Source organism: Dasypus novemcinctus, chromosome 14, assembly GCF_030445035.2.
Source record: "Dasypus novemcinctus isolate mDasNov1 chromosome 14, mDasNov1.1.hap2, whole genome shotgun sequence".
NCBI classification, from domain to species: Eukaryota; Metazoa; Chordata; class Mammalia; order Cingulata; family Dasypodidae; genus Dasypus; species Dasypus novemcinctus.
The window spans coordinates 25,900,385-25,917,614 of NC_080686.1; the positions used below are offsets into that span (position 1 = coordinate 25,900,385).

The 17,230-nt window shown below is 42.2% G+C and overlaps 1 pseudogene; it reads right to left on the reverse strand.

The window, feature by feature from the left end:
• Nucleotides 1-1,964: 1,964 nt before the first annotated feature.
• On the reverse strand, nucleotides 1,965-15,813 carry LOC101415151 (ferritin light chain pseudogene; annotated as a pseudogene).
• Between the last annotated feature and the right edge of the window lie 1,417 nt (nucleotides 15,814-17,230).

Below are 17,230 nucleotides of genomic sequence, written 5' to 3' on the forward strand. Positions count from 1 at the left end.
ATACACGGCCTCCTTTCTCTAGTTCCACAATCTCCATTCTTCCAAGTTAGACATGAAACCGTCTTGTATTTGGGTTCTGATGTACCTGTGAACATGGTCTTGTTTAGAAACGTGTTATTAAGTGCTCATTTGTTTCTGGAGCCTGGGGTTTCTCCTGGGTATGGAAGGGAAACCCAGGCTTGGTGGGTCCCTGTTCCTGTGAGGTCCCCCACTTATTCAGCGAGTATCCCCATGCCTACAGGGGTGTGTTGTTAAGTTGCCAATAGAGAACACCTTGACAGGTGGAGAGAGGGACTATGGAAAAAAGAAAACATTGTCTATCTTCAGCCACACCCTTTTCTACTTTTTGAATAAGGCCTCCTGCATTTTCGTTTTGCACTTGGCCCAGCAAATTACATAACTGACCTCGATTGCAAGTGCTATAAATTCATGGTTGCAAAACCTCAGCTGGTTTCTCAACACGGCCAGTCTTGCCTGTTTCTCTAGCCAGCTGTCTCTGCCTCTGTCTCATTCACAGTGGTTCAATGTTTCCTACTCTTCTCACATTTATGCACCTTCTCTCTCCACCTTCATCTGGGCAATGACTTTATTTCCTAGTTTATAGAAAAAAGTAGAAGTCATCAGATGAACCAGCCCTCATGATTCTTTCCCGTGCTTCTCCACCCCTTCCTTACCTCTTATTACCTGGGAGGAGGTGAGCTCCTTGCGGTCTAATGTGCCCCCCTCTCCCTGACCCTGGATTCCATCCCCACCTGCCTTTGCAGGACTGAGCCTGATTCTCCTGCCCTGTTCAAGAGGAAGCCCAGTGCGGTGGGAAGAGCAGGAACTCCTGTGACATTGCCTGGACCTGGATCCAGCTTGTCACTTACCAGTTGTGCAGTGGGGCACGTCTCTTAACTCGCGCATGTCTCAGTTTCCCCATCTGAAGATTGGGGTATTAATAGTACTTATGTCACCATGTGTTAAGCAGATGAAATGTTATTATTGGTAAAGTGAATAGAAGAGGGTTGGTAGATCATAAATGCACTATGTAATTTAAAAAAATTAAATTAAACATTTCTCTTCATCTTCAGACATTTATTGAGTCCTTTTAACAGCATCCATTCTCTCCTATCTTAAAAATCACTTTCCCTTGACCCACTCCCCCCCCCCCAACTCTTTCCAGCCATAGCTCCATTCCTTTCCTCCCTCCACTGCTAGATTTCTTTGGTGGTATCAAGACTTAGGGACTCCACTTCCTCACTGCGTGCTTACTCAAGCTCAGCGGTGTGGTTCTGCCTCAGCATCCACTCAAATCGATCTTGTCGTGAAAATCAGTGCCGTCAGGGTGCCAAACTCAATATACAGGTATCATTTGATCTCTTCTTTGCTCTTGAGATATTTGGTCACTTTTTAAAAGTTCTTTTCCCTTGTCTTCAGGATGATGTCTTCTCTTATTTTCTCCTCCTGCTCTAGAAGTTCCTTCTCAGTCTCCTTTGAAAGGATCTCTTTCTCTGTTCATCACTTAAATGTAGGTTCTTCTCTCAAGGTTCTTTCCCTCTTTCCTTCCCACTTGACATACTCCCAGAATGATTGCATCCATCCACTGCCATTGCTTCGACGAACATTTATAGGATGGTGACGTCTACATCTATAATTACCATCCAGACAGCTCTCCTGAGTCCTGGAAATTGCCACTTGGATGTCCCAGAGATATCTCAAAATCAGCATGTCTAAAGCCAAACTGAACATTTCCTCTCCATATACTCCAACCTGCTCAGCACTTAGAGTTCAAGTTTTTCTTTTCCTTTTTTCTCTTTGTGCTGCAAAAGCTTTATTGTTTATACTTGGTTCAGGGTTGTTAGAGGGCTACAAGATGGCAGTTATAAAGATGTGTCCTGGCTGGAGGGGCTCAGGCAGAAGCCTGGATGCTGGGGGACCTGAGGAAGTTCTCGCCTGCAATGCCCTCTGGGCTCCAGAGGCTCCTAGTTATGCTTGAGGATGAGCCTTTTGAAGAGCTCCTCTCCCAGCCTGGCCCGTGGGCCAGCCAGCCTGTGGAGGTTGGTTAGGTGGTCACCCATCTTCTTGATCAGTTTCACCTCCTCGTCTAGGAAATAATTCTCCAGGAAGTCACAGAGATGGGGGTCTATGTTGGAAGATCCCAGGACATATAGATCCAAAACAGCCTGGCTCAGGCTTTTGTCCAACACCAGGGCAGCTTCCATAGCATCCAGGGTTTTACCCCACTCATCTTTGGATGACTTCTGCACGTCCTGGAAGAGGGTGTGGCCGCCACACTGGTTTCACATCTTCAAGATATGCTGGGCACCCTCACACTTTTCCTTCGCCAACTCGCAGAAGAAGTGATTCATGCCTTTCAGGGTCACATGGTTGTGGTAAAAATAGTAACCCAGGCAGAGGAAGGTGTAGAAGGCCTGCAGATGCAGGTTGACCAGGTGGTTAATGGAGGCCTCCAATTGGGTGGAATAATTCTGACAGATCTGGGAGCTCGTGGTTGGTGGATAATGAGACACTAACCACAAAAAATGGTGTTAGCTGGTCCTGGAAGCAGGGGATGGCCCAGAAGTTGGTCTGGAGGTTGCAGTTGGAGAAGCAGTTGGAAGGCAGTTGACGCTGAAGAGGTGTGGGGAAGAGTCCCCGGGTCTGTTCCGTTCAAACACTGTTGAAGCAAGAGACAGATCTGTGGGACCGCTGGGCACTCTGTGTCATTCTCTTTTCTTTTCTATCTTCTATGATTGGGCTCATGCCTGCCACTCCAGCCTTTTCTCTTGCCAGGTACCATCTTGACCAAAATGTGCTGCTTGCACTCCTTTGAATACATTAGGCTCAGGCTTCACTGCTCTGCTCACATTGCCACTCCCCTTCCTGCTTTAAGGCAAATGCTACTTATCTTTTAATTCTCAGTTCAAGGATCAGATTCTCTGTGAAGTTTTCATAATTGTCCAAAAATTATGATGAACAAGAGGTGTGTCACTTAAATTTTTTTCTACATTTTAATTCAATTTCTGTCTTTATGTTCTATTCCTCCAGGCTGGAGGAAAACTTAATTACAGTCCTTCTTGGAGTTCTCTTCCCTCTCTGGAGTTATTTCACCATTTTGGAGTATGACCTCATTTCCTCAAGTTACTGATACATTGATTCTGCCCGTACAGCCCCATTAGATCCAGCAGCTCTCTGATACTTCCATGCCTCAATTGTGGCATAGAGATTTGGTTCAGTTCTCAGTGCTTCCTGACTATAGACTTAACCAATCCTTCTTCTGGGGTCCTCATCCTTGCTAGTAGTAGTATGAGCAAAATCTGGACTTTTCCTGCTGTTCTCAGATCTGCAGACCACTATGCTATTCCACTCTCAGTCTTGCTCTTATTGATCTTATTTGTAGGTTCTAGAGTATAAAGCCATAAAGACTATATAAGTTACCTCTGCTTACTAGAAGAGAGAGTAGGAGGGAACTATCAGGGAGCAAAATTCCCCAAGCATTAATATTTCAAAGTACTATCTAGTTTACACTTTACCTGACTGTCTTCACCACTACCACCTCAGATCAGTGATAAACCCCCACCTTTTGGTCCATGCTGGTCTCTGGGCAGAGATCTCCCAGAGCACCCAGCATTACTTCTTTGTGCCAGTAGTAGCCTTTTGTTTTCATCCTGTTTGCATACACATCTCTCTCACCTTGCTAAATCTCTTGGGACAGGACTCCTTTATTAATTTTTTTGTTGCTGTTTTTTTGAGGTATGGGGGACCGGAAAATGAACCGGGACCTTGTATATAGGAAGCCGGTATTCAACCACTGAGCCACATCAGCTCCCCTGACTTGGTTTGCTGTTTTTTGTTTGTTTTTTTAGGAGATACTGGGAACAGAACCTGAGACATCCCATGTGGGAAGTAGGCACTCAACCACTTGAGCCACATCCGTTCCCCTCCTTTACTAATTTTTGTTTTTTCTGGTGCCTAGTTCAAGGATTGGCATGTAATATAAACTCTGAGTAGGGATGGGAAGGCAGAAAGGGGAAAGGAACTCTAGGACAGAGGAAAAACACATGCAATGGCAGAGTCATGAGCCAGCAGCCTATGCTTGTTTTTTTAAAAAAATCTTGTGGTAGTTTAATTTTCTAGGAGTATAAAATAATAGTGGGGAATGAATAGAGGGGAGACAAAACATGCAAAGCTTTTATAGACTGTTTTGGCAACTTGTACTTAATCTGTAGGTGACAGGGGAATCCACGAATTTAATTTTTAAATAGAAGAATTAAATATATTTCATATTAGAAGATGGATTAAAGGGGGTATATTTAGTCATCATTTGCTTCCATGGTTCCTCATCCTTGTTGAACGCACTCCTGAATTTTGATAATTTTGTACATTGTGAATTTTACATTCCCAGACCTCAAATCAGAAAACTCGCTTCCCTTGAGTATGGGTGTGTGGCCAACACTTCACCATTCAGATGCACTTCTGAGAGGCTTAGGTTTAGAACCAAGCAAGCTGAGAAGGTAGCTGATCATGGGGAAACTGATCTTGTGGCAAGGAGGGAGGCAGTGGTTTCTGGCTCTTTGGAAGTAGGGTGGAAGAGCTCTGCCTCCAGTATCACAAGCGTCGGGGCGTGGGGGCACTGGAGCTCTTGCCAGTGCAGCTCCAGTGAAGTGGTTGAGCATTGTTCCTAGATACACCAAGCTTCAGAGCTGGATCTCTAGTCCCTCTGGAGATTCCGTGAGCTACCCGATGTGTGAAGATTCTGTCGCTTGCAACTAAAAACACTGACCAATACAAGGTGATATCAGGGAATGGATCGTCACAGTTCTGATGAGACTTGATTAGGGTTTGCACTCGGGGGACAGCACATAGATGGATACAGAACATAGACCTGAAAGAGAATAGGAACGTTCTCTCCTACAGGTGTCATTGATTAGATATGAAGGAGGAGGTAGAGGGAATGAGGGGAACAAATCAGAATAAAGCAACTGCTGACAGGAAAAGGAAGTAAATTGAAGAATTTAATGCTCTCTGGTGTCAGTTTCCACCAAAGCTGGTGAGGTCATTTGCTGAGAGCTGCTGGCTTAGGAATGGGCTTGGTGCTAGAGCACATTCAAAAACAATTCTGACAATCACAGTGTTTAGCAGCCTGTACTGGGAATGGAGGAAGTAAACCACTGGCAGGTCCTGGCATTTTAGGGAGGCAAGTAAATCCAAAAGGGGATTGGTAGGTTAGAGGAATAAGAAAGGGGTAAGTGTTCAGAGCAAGTTGCTTCTGTCAGTCAAGCTGTCTGTATCTCCAGCCACTCAGTAACTGATGAAGGAATGAATGAATTGGATGTGAGAGAATGGGAGAGGTAAACAAATAGAGAGCTAGAAGCAGGAAGTGTGGACTAGATGTTTGCTTTCTCTCATTTGCATAGTAAATGCAGGGCTGCAGATGGCCTTGTGTTATTACAGCTGCTAACAACTTACATTGGCTGCACAACTCTATTGCCCTTGTCACAGAAAATGACCTTGAAGTATTGAAGAATTCTCTGGACTTGTTTCAGAAGACGGTAGCAAAAGCAGGATTAATTCAAATGTTTTAATATGTAAGTATTTTAGGTTCACCATATCCTTTCAAGGGCAACCTACACAACTTTTTAAAAGTCTGAATTTAGATTTTAAACTCTATAGACCCCTCATTATCACTTCCATGATGCCATTTCATTATTTAGGCAGTACCAGCTTCTTTTCTACTTTTAATTAAGTTGCTTAACATTTTGGGGCCTCTTCTCTCCCCCTGACCCCCTTCCCACACTTTTAATAAAGGGAAGAAGAAAGAAAGAGTGGCTTTTTACCTAATAAATGACTTTACCTTTGCATCAGCATTTTTTCCACGTTTAGTAATTTGTGAACACCGTAACTGTTAGAACAGAAGTGCACGGCAGCATTCTGGAAGTCTATCTTCGATCACTCAGTCCCTCGTCACATTTAGGAGATCCCAAAAGACCAATGAAAAGTGCTGAGTGATTCAAATAAGAGCTGGCAAGGAAAGGCTAAATGGATTGGGCTCACTCATCCTGAATAACAAGGGAATATACTAAAAACACTATTAATTTATCTTCGACCATGTGATCTGTTGAGAAGAGAAACTATAACATCTTTCATTTTTTTTCCTAATACATAAACCTTAAAAAGTCATATTTATTTTAGCTGAGCTGAGGAAAGTCCTGGAAGTATCTGGTTTTAAGGTTGTATCAGGGTCGAACCAGGAGAGGGAAACCATGCAGAAAGTTGAATAGAGAAGGTTTTAAAAAATGGCTGGCTATTACAGGATATTGGAGTTACAGGGGATTGGCTAGTAATAGGTAAAGAGAACTCTAAAGCATTCAGGACTAGCGGGTATAAGATCAGACACTCATCCCTAGGACTGAGATAGATACCTCCAAGGGAGAGCTTCCCTTCTCCCATCTCCCTGGCTGAGATGGAGACGTTGCTGGAGAGGCTGCAGCTGCGACTTGCTGGAAGGCTGAGAAGTCGCTGTGGTGCCCATTTGCAAAACTTGCCAACTTCTGCCTTCTGTAACTTGCTGCCAGTGCACCCTCTAGGATGCCAGAGAAAGCTGCTGCTGGGGAGATGTCTCACCAGAGGCACTCTGCATAAAATCTTCTGGAGAGGGGTGCCAGGCTGTTGGGTGCTGCTGATTGCCATGCACCACAGGGGCTGGGCGCTGGAAAAGCTGTGAGTGCTGCAAGAGCCAGGCCCTGAAGAAGCTCTAGGCACTGCAGGAGCTGGGAGAAACTACCTGCACTGTAGGAGGTTTCCGAGAAGCACGTGAACCAGGAAAAGAACATCCCTTCCTCTTGAAATGTCTCTCCAGCACCCCCTGTTGACAATGTTTAGCATTATGCCACCTGGCCAAGGAAAACTATTGAAAGCACCCAGATCCATTTTTCTTTTTTGCAGAGCAGGCAATGAAGGGTGATTTTGGAGCTGTGAGACAGTACATTGATAACTGGCACAAAGGATATATATATATATGTATATGTACATATTAGAGAAGTTGTAGGTTTATAGAAAAATTATGCAGAAAATGCAGAGTTCCCAGAAATCACCTTCCATTATTAACACCTTGCATTACAGTGGTATAGTTGTTACATGTGATGAAAGAATATTATTATAATTATACTGTTAACTACAGTATAGTCCATGGTTTACATTATAATTCACTGTTCATATTGGACAGTCCTAAGGTTTTGTTTTTTTAAAATTTTTATTCTAGTAACATACATATAACCTAACTTTGCCTTTTAACCACATTTAAAATATATACTCTAGTGGTGTTAATTACATTCATGATGCTGTGCTCCCATCACCACCATCCATTACCAAAGCTTTCCATCACTCCAAACAGAAAGTATGTATCATTTAAGCATTAACTCCCTGTTCCCAACCCCCATCCTGGTCTCTGATAACTAGTTCCTGACACAATTGAATTTGCATATTCGAATTTTTTAAATCAGTGAGATCATACTGTTTGTTCTTTTGTGTTTGGCTCATTTCATTCAACTTGATATCTTCGACATTCATTCATGTTGTCACATGTATCAAAATTTATTTCCCTTTTACAACTGCATAAAATCCCATTGTATGTCTGTATCACATTTTCTTTTTTCATTCATAGGCTGATGGACACTTGAGTTGCTTCCACCATTTGGCAATTATGAATAATGTCACCATGAACATTGGTGTGCAAGTATCTGTCCAGTCCCTGCTTTCAATTCTTTTGGGTATATTTTAAGAAGTGGGATTGTCAGGCCATATGGTAATTCTATACTTAACTTTCTGAGCAAATGACACACTGTTTTCCACAGTGGCTGCACCAATTTACATTCCTACCAACAATGAACAAGTGTTCCCTTTTCTCCACATCCTATCTAATACTTGTCATTTTACATTTTCAAAAAATAGTAACCATTCTGGTGGGTGTGAAATGGTATTTCATTGTGGTTTTGTTTTGCATATCCTCAATATTAAAGTTATTAAACATCTTTTCATGTTGCTTATTGGCCATTTGTATATTTTCTTTTGAGAACTCTCTATTCAAGTCCTTTGCCCATTTTTAAAATTGGATTGTTTGCCTTTTTGTTGTTGAGTTGCAAGAGGTTTTTTTTTATATTCTGGATAGTGAAACCTTATTGGATATTTGGTTTCCAAATACTGGCTCCCATTCTATAAGTTGACTTTCTGTGTTCATGATAAAAGTCCTATGATGCACAAAAAATTTTAATTTAGATGAGGTTCCAGTTATCTAATTTTTCTTTTGTTACTTATATTTTGGGTGTAAAACCAAGGAAATCTTTGCCCAATAGAGAGTCCTTGAAGATGCCTCCCTATGTTTTCTTCTAGGAGTTTTATAGTTCTAGTTCTTATATTTAGGCCTTTGGTCCATTTTGAGTTGATTTTTGCATATGATGTGAGGTAAGGGTCCATCTTCATCCTTTTGCATACGGACATCCAGTTTTCCCAGCACTACTTTCCCACTTGAGTGGAGTTAGCACCTTTGACAAAAGTCAGGTGGCCATAGGGTTGATTTCGAGCATTCATTTGTCTATATGTCTACCCTTGTGCCAGTACCGTGCTGTTTGATTACTGTGACTTTGTAATGATTTTTTAAGATCAGAAATTGCGAGTCCTCTAACTTGGTTCTTTTTCAAGATCGCTTTGACTACTTGGGGCCCCCTTGCTGTAACATCCATATACATTTGATGATAGATTTTTCCATTTCTGCAAAGAAGACTTTGGAATTTTGATTGGGATTGGGTTGAATCTGTAAACTTCTTTAGGTGGAACTGACATCTTAAATATAGAATTACTTTATGATCCAGCAATCTAGGTGTATACACATAGGAAGTGAAAACAGAGTCTCAAATAGATACGTGTACACTAATAGCAGCATTATGCACAGTTGCCAAAAGGTGGAAACAACCCAAGTGTCCATCAGCAAATTAATGGGTACACAAAATGTGGTACATAGACACATTGGAATATTATTCAGCCATAAGAAAGAATGAAGTTACAAGTCATGCTGCTATACGCAAGAACCTTGAAAACATCATGCTCATGAAATAAGCAAGGCACAGAAGGACAAATATTGTATGAACTCACCTATAAGAGATGTCTAGAATTAGCAAATCCCCAGAGAAGTAAAGTAGACAAAAGCCCAAAAGGAGATGGGGGTATTTGGAAAAATAAAAAGTAAAAAATTAAATAAATAAAAATCATTGTGCACATGGTGGAAATGACCATACCAGCACCACTGCTACCACCAATTAGCACTTATTGAGGTTGAGCATTTATTATGCACCAGGGAGGATGCCAAGCATTGTGTATAGACTTTGTTTAAATTACACAGCATCCCAATGAGGTTGTTATTATTAATCTTTTCCAGATTGGGGAAAAAACTCACCTGGTGAGTGGGTGGGCCAGATTCAGAGCCATGGGAATGTGATTTTAGTGCTCCTTCGTGGGGCTGCACCATTTGGACATGAATGGGCCTTGAGTTCACGCCCCATCCTGGCTCTGCAGTCGTGATTGGGGTGAAGTTACTCTGCCTCTCCATACGATCTCTCCTATAACCTGAGGATCATAATACTTATTAGCAGCATTCTTGTGAGAGTTAGCAAAAATACTGTGAGGAAACTGCTGGCCGTGGAGACAGAAGAGCCTTGACACGGGAACTGGATCCTGTAACTCCAACCCAGGTCCCAGAAGCTCCTCCCTGTGCTTTGGGTTGCACTGCCCCATGTGGCCTTCCAGCAGGGGTTTCTCTCTCCTTCATTTATACTGGGGCTCAAGCATGGATAAGAGATTTTTTTCTTTAATATCCCAAGACTGGAAGACATCACTAAAGATAGAATAAAACTGACACCAAAGGTAACATAAAGCTAGATAATTTGGACCAGGAGCTCTAGATTGCTTGGCACTGCACAGACATGCTCTGGGACTTTCAGGACTACCTCCAAGTGTGTGATCCTGGCTGGCCTATGAGGTTTGGGCTACTCCTCTGTAGATGTAGAAACAATACCTACTTCATAGCACTATTGTGAGAGTTGAATTTATTCATTAAACCAGCAATTATTGATCCCCAAGCTAGGCATTCAATAATAATAGCTGATACGTATACAAATTTTGCGATCACCAGTCTTCTAAGAGAATAGATATATTAGCTCCCTTCATCCTCTCAACAAAGGGAGTAGGATGCTCATATTAGTTTTTATTTTTATTTTTAGGAGACAGGCGTTGACCCTGGACCTCACACATGCAAAGGACATGCTCAACCACTGAGTTACACCAGTTCTGCTTGGTATTATTTTTAATGGATGGCAAGATTAAGGCACAGAGAGGTTAAGGAAGTTGCATAGGTCACTCAGCTGGTGACTGACAAATCCAGGACATGAATGCAGGCAGCCTGAGCTCCAAGGCCTTTGTGCTAACCTCTGAGCTAATATGTTGCCTCATTTGGGGAGTAAAGACCTTTTCCTCATGGAGCCTCTAATTTAGGGTGCACACAGTCAAGGAAACAAAGACATTAAAATTTAAAATGGAAGCAAGCACTATGAAGGAAATGAATAGGGTGAATGGTGGAGAACGATAGAAGGTTGAATGTTCTTCTGAGAAGGTGGTCAGGGAAGTTTTTTCTCTGAGGAAGATTACATTTAAGCTTGGATTCAGTGAGATAATGGAATTGTTAATGGATGGTGCCAAGAAACATTCTCTTTCCTCTTGTATATTGAAATGAAACTTTGGCAAAAATTTTCTTGCCCTTGTGTGGCCCCTGCCTGCTTTTGACAGCCCTAAGAGGTAGGTTCCAGTGTGCCACCCACCTCTTTTGGGTGGAGGCTGCAACTTCGTGCTCAGAAGAAAAGTATGGAGAGGAACAAGGACTCCAGGGCTTGAACAATTGGCATACGGATGCCCAACCATTCATTTGTTTGCTCATGAGCCCTTTTATTAGATCATTGGAAAGCCTAGCTGTTTACAGGTGTTGCCACGTTCGTGCCTTTAACAGTTTGTTAGATTTCAAAAGCGTCAACTTGGTTCTGCTGTTCACAATGGCTTTGAAAAGGTGTAAAGACTTTCTGGAAATTCATTGAGGGTTAGCGGTCTCTTTGCCTCTGCGTTTTCGTTTCTAAATAATAGCTGATTTCTTTGGCAAGCCCATCATTTCTAATTTAATGGGTAGTGCTTCGGTAATTGAACTAGCTTTTTGAAAGCTACAATGGCAGCTAAGGAAATCATAATAGAGGATTAAAATAAGATAAATGGCGAAAGAGACATATTACCTCTTTTTGCTCATCGGGTTGTTATTATTGTTAATAATAATGATGATGAAATACAAGAAATTGATATAACCATCATTTTTTATCATTATTTAAAATATCCTTGGGAATGTCATTTAAAATAGCAGTTGTAGCAGTGCAGGGAAAATTATAGTACAGTTAAAAAAAATAATTGGCAATGGTGGGTTCTGCCTGACAATTGCTGCCTGATATTTTGAAAGCAAAATAGTCACTTAAATATTTTTATGCCATTTCATGACAAAAATGGACTCATCCTTTTAGGTAAGCTTTTACTCCTAACCTCCTTCCCCGGTTGTGATTATTTTACTATTTTATTTTATTTTATTATTTTATTTTATTTTATTTTATGTTTGTAGTGGGTGGCTATGATGGTGAGGTCCAGTCTCTAAGGCAGGCCCAGGGTTTGTCTCCTGATATTCCAGCCCTTGTATAATCCTTTCCACCCAGGTAAGGGCTGGATTTAGTGACTCACTTGTAACGAATAGGATATGATAGGAAGAAGGGAATGTCACTTCCGCGATTAGGTTATCAAAGATGGTGACTTCCATCACGGGTGCTCTCTCTTGCTCTGACTTCGTTCTCTCATTCTGGGGGAAATCAGCTACCTTTGAGACATCACTGTGGAGAGGCCCACATAAGTTTTCTTTATTCTCATAATAAACAATAAATAACTTTTACATGAAGCTAAATATCCTGCAATCATTCTCCACGCCCCCCTCACCCCCCAACCTACATCCCCTCTTCCTAAAGAAAAAAATTGTAGTGTGAGGGCCAAAGTGAAATAACCAGTAAGGTTTAGGTACTCCTGTATTATAATAAAATACCCCCCTCTTAGTCTAAATGGTTAGTGTACCTTAAACACACCTAATTTAAATATGCATTTTTTAAAGAAAAAAAGAGTCTTTGAAATACCATATGGGTTCTTGCTGAAAACCACCTGAGTGAACTTGGAAGCAGATCTACCTCCTAGACTCAACTGCACCTTCAGCTAAGACAACAGTCCTGGCTTATGGCTTGACTGTCATTTCCTGTGAGATCTTGAGCCAGAGGCCCCCAGCTAAGCCACACTCAGATTTCTGACTCACAGAACTTGTGCGGTAATAAATACTTTTTGTTTTAAGCCATTGAAATTTGGGGTTATTTGTTACACAGCAATAGAAAACAAATACAGGTGGGGAGTATGATGGGAATGATAAATTCTGGGAGTGGGCCATAGGTTTCTGAAAACAGGAAGCCATATCATATGAACCCTAGGCTCCATTTGTGGAACAGTGGTGAAAGCTGTGCCAGGTTTATCCAGCACATAGATTTTGAGATTCTTTTCATTTCCCTAGACTGAGGCTGAATTAGGGTGCGTATTAGGGTTCTCCAAAGAACCCAACAGGATAGATGTATGTATGTGTGTATTTGTTTTAAGGAATTGGCTCACAAGATGGGGTGAGCTGGCAAGTCTGAACTCTGATGGGCAGGGTCATTCTACTAATAGTGATACTAAAGTTTTGAGTCCTAGTTTCTTAGGGGAAGCCCACAGGCTAGAGACTCAGAGGAAACAGAGGGTAGACTCTCGAGACAAAATTTCTTCTTCTTTCTGGAACCCTTGGTTCTTTGTTCTTAATGAGGTCAACCCATATTATACAGGGTAATCTCTTTTACTTTAAGTCAACTGATTGTAGATGAAAATCCCATCTTCAAAATATACCCACAGCGACATCTAGGCACAATCAGATGTGATAAGTTGACTCATAAAATGGACCATCACAGGGATCTTCACTGACCGCAATGGAAACAGAATCTGGCCAACTAAAGCAAAAGGAAATTCATTGGAAGAATATCCAGGATGGGGTGGATGGAATGGACTGGGCCTTTAGAATCAATTGGAGACTTTCAGACTAGCCTGGGGAATGGGCAGGAACTCAGAGAGCCAGCAGCCAGGAATAGGAAGTATGGCAACATTTTCCTAGCAGGAAATTGGTTCAGCACATGGCCACTACAATTTTTGACCTCGGATGTTACTCTCCAATCATGCCTTACTTAAGAAACAAAGCCCTGGGGGAGGGTATCTAATTGACCACACTCAGTTGTATGCCCAACACCCAGCTGTGTTTGCAGCAGGAAAGGAAGGATGGGGCCCTTTGGTTTTCATAGTGGAGGGCAGGTACCAGGGATTCACCCTTTGTGGCAGAGACTTTATTGCCTCTCCATTGTCTGCTTCTGTTTTTTTCTTCAGTAATAAAAGTATTAGCTAGACTCAAAACAATATTTTCTTAGCATCTTTCTCAAAAAAGTATGTATCTAGTCTCTCTTGGCCAATAGGATCACAAGAGCAAAAATGATTTGTGCAATTTCTGGATTGTACCCCTCACAGGAGAAGAGCTTATGCTCCCTTTCCTCAGTCCCACTCCTGATGGCTGAATGCAGAGATTGTGGAGAGTCATCTTTGACCGCATGGACAAGGGTCACACCCTAGGTATGATAGGTTGAAGCTGTCTGTGGATCCCAGGAAAGGTCATGTTCTTGAATCAATATTTGTGGGTGTGGGAGCCTTTGATTGGGTTAGATTCAGTTGGGAACCTTTGGCTGGGTTACTTCAGTGAAGCCTGACCCAGGGTGGGTCTTGGTCCTCTTGCTGGAGTGCTTAATAAATGGGAGAGAGAAAAAAGCTGCAGACTCAGAGACATATAGGAAAAACCATCAGAGACAGAAACCCTGAGAGGCTGAGAAAGAGGTCCTGAGGCCAGAGGCTGGAATCACAGAGCACAGAGGCACAGAATGAGGCTCCCTAGAAACTGAAAGAAACCAGTCCTGGAAGAGAGGGGAGAGAAGAGTCATATGTCTGCTCACCCATAGCTGAGCTTGGGGAGAAAGTAAGCCTGGGGGAGAAGGCAGAGATCCAGACCAGCAGAGTTGTCATTGGGCCTTGTCATGTGGCAGGAGTCCAGGATCGCCGGCAGCTGACGTTTGGTAAGACAGCATCTCTGCTGATGCCTTGATTTGGACATTTTTGCAGCCTCAGAATAGTAAGCTTTTAACCTAATAAATTCCTGTTATAAAAACCAACCCATTTTCTGTATATGGCTCCTATCAGCTTTTTAGCAAACTAAATCACTAAGGATGACAAAGCAAAAATTTCCTTAGGGAAGGAGCCTGTGCTGGACCCTGTAAACTGTCACACAATATTGGTCCACCATTTCAAGTGTTCATTGTGAGAGAAACAAATGCCTATATTATTTAAACAAGCTCTTGTTGAAGCAATGTTGTCTGTATTCTGAGGTTACAACCATTGGAGGGAAAGGCAAGTCTCCAAAAGGAAATCATGATGTCACCAAGAATACATGCTGAGCAGTCAAAATGGCAAATATTCTCTATGGCTCATGCCATCACACTGCTTATGACAGCACTAATAAATTGGCAACTTAGAATTCCAAAGTTCAAGCTATGCCCTAGCAGCCTGTTTCAATCCTCCTGCCAAGCATCATGCACTGCACTCAAGTTTTCACGTCCTTCATCCTTTTCCCATCTGTAGGCACCATTTTATGTGAAAGCACTCTCAGGATCAAGACGTTTTGGAGCCATAAGGGACTTGAGTGAGCAAGCACCTAGTCCAAGGGTTCCCAAACCAGTCTCTAGGGGAGCCTGTAGAAAATGTGGATTCCTGCCCTCCACTTCCACCCCATCTGCCCCACTCATGCAGCTTGGTGAGATAGTGAATGTCAGTTGTTCTTTACGGGCACTCTGCAGGTCCCCCAAGAGAGAAAAGACAGTCCTGGTTGCTCAAAGGTGCTTTGAAAAAGACTTTTGGAGGATAGTTACCATTTCCCTTCCCAGAGGATGGGATTCTGTCAGGTGCTCATAGTTGGCTTTGTCTTTGTGTGGATCCGTGTGCCTTGATATCCTACCACTTAGGCGATGATGAGATCTTTGGTCATGATGATCTTCTGAGGGTAGCACCCAACCAGACGTGGCCTAGGCTTGTCATGCCCTGAGGCTCATTACTGAGTATTTCTCTGATGCTCACACATTGGTTCTTTGCATACGCTGGACATTCTCCCCCAAATTTCTGGTTTCATGCCCCTGCAGAAGCTGGGACCTCCATCCCCCAGGGTTCCATATCTTATGACACAGCAGCAACTGCCGCTTTGGCTGGCCAGAGGCCCTGCAGTTCGCCTCAGCACACTGCACTCTCCATTCATCCATAGGGTACTTTCTGGCTAGCCCCTGGGGCATCTGCGTTTGCCTCCCTGGTGCTTTTACCTCCAGGTATTCCCTGCTCTCGGTTTGGGCTCAGAAGAGAATCAATATAGGCGGTCCTCGGATGGGGAGGGCACGTGAGCTGTGTGAGGGTGGACTGAGCGGGCAGAGGCCCCTCACCTGGCTGGTGGAGGTTCTTTCGAGAAGCCTTGAAGACTAACTTCACTAGTTTCTTGACTTTTCCTCTGAGCTGTTTAGTTGTCATGATATTAAAAGCAGATAGGGACAGCTGGAAGGTCATCTCGGAAATGTATAACAATGACTTGGCAGTAGATGAGACTTGTGGTTAATAATATAAATACAGGAATGTTGTTCTACCAGGAGAATATAATGATACATGGGAAAAATAGAACTAATATAATTTGTGGACTATAGTGAAAAACAACATTGTACTGTTTCTGTAGCAAAAGCAAAGTTGGTACTACATTAATGCTAAAGGTCAAAAAAAAGAAAGAAAAAGCAGGTAGGAAAGAAGAAAATGAGGGATGTTAGAAGTAACTTGCTGGATGCATAAACAAAGGCAGCAACACAAACATAATTAGATATCAAGAGTAAACATAGAATGTATTTCCTTTTAAATTTATCAACACTAATTCAAACTTGATATTTTTCTTTTTAAAGAAGCATTTACTCCTCTTCCTGCAAGTAAAATTCTAAATCTTTGTGCATTAGAAGCTTCCAGTTTTAGTTTAATTTACCTTTCTTCTTTGGAGAACCTTAGAAACCCATTACCACAGTTGGAATTTGATATACTATTATAACCTAGTAGGTATTCAGAAAGAGGAATTGGATTATTGTAAATCTTACCTAAACTTTTGAGTCCACTCTCAGTGGATATTTTGGGATATATATATATATATATGCACATCTATACATATATATAAACAATAACAATATCCTCAGAATAATAATGCAATAGTTTATAAACTTAGGTGAGGAATAAAAGTAATTTCATTTTTTTCTACAACTCAAACTAAATTTTATTGCTATATGCTTCTTAATTTCAACAATTTGGACTTCTCCTTTGAGTTCCATCATATTTCTGAGGGACTTAAATGATGCCCAGGAACTGGGAGGAGAGGGAGATTGCCTGGTCCTCAGTGTCCATCTCTCCAAATTCATACCCAATGGGGTATCTGTCAAGCCCCCTGGTCCTTGTCCATTGGTCTGTGAAGGTTACTGCTGAGTCATCGTTTGTTCAGGTCTGATATGCCTCTTCAGGTTCAGACTAGTGTTACTGTTCCTTCAGCACCATTCTCGAAGGCATGGAATCATCAACTTCCAAGCCACATCCAGGCACTGTATGGGTAAGACCATACAGCTGGTCATCCTGGGGACAGGTCCTATTGTTTGCATGGACACAGTTTCATCATATGGATGGTAAGATCAAGTCACCTAGACCCCACAATTTATATGGGGTTCAAACACCTCTTTACCTGAAATACACACAACAAAAACGGCATGCAGTCATGGGGATGCTGTTTATCTCTCTCTGCCTCCTTTGACTCTAAGTCCTTCATTTCTACTCAAGTACCAGTCCTTGGTGCTTTTCTTTTTTTTAAGAAGGTACAGGGATTGAACCCAGGACCTCACTATTTAGGAAGCAGGTGCTCAACCACTGAGCTACATCTGTTCCCCCACTCCTCGAATTTGAGAGT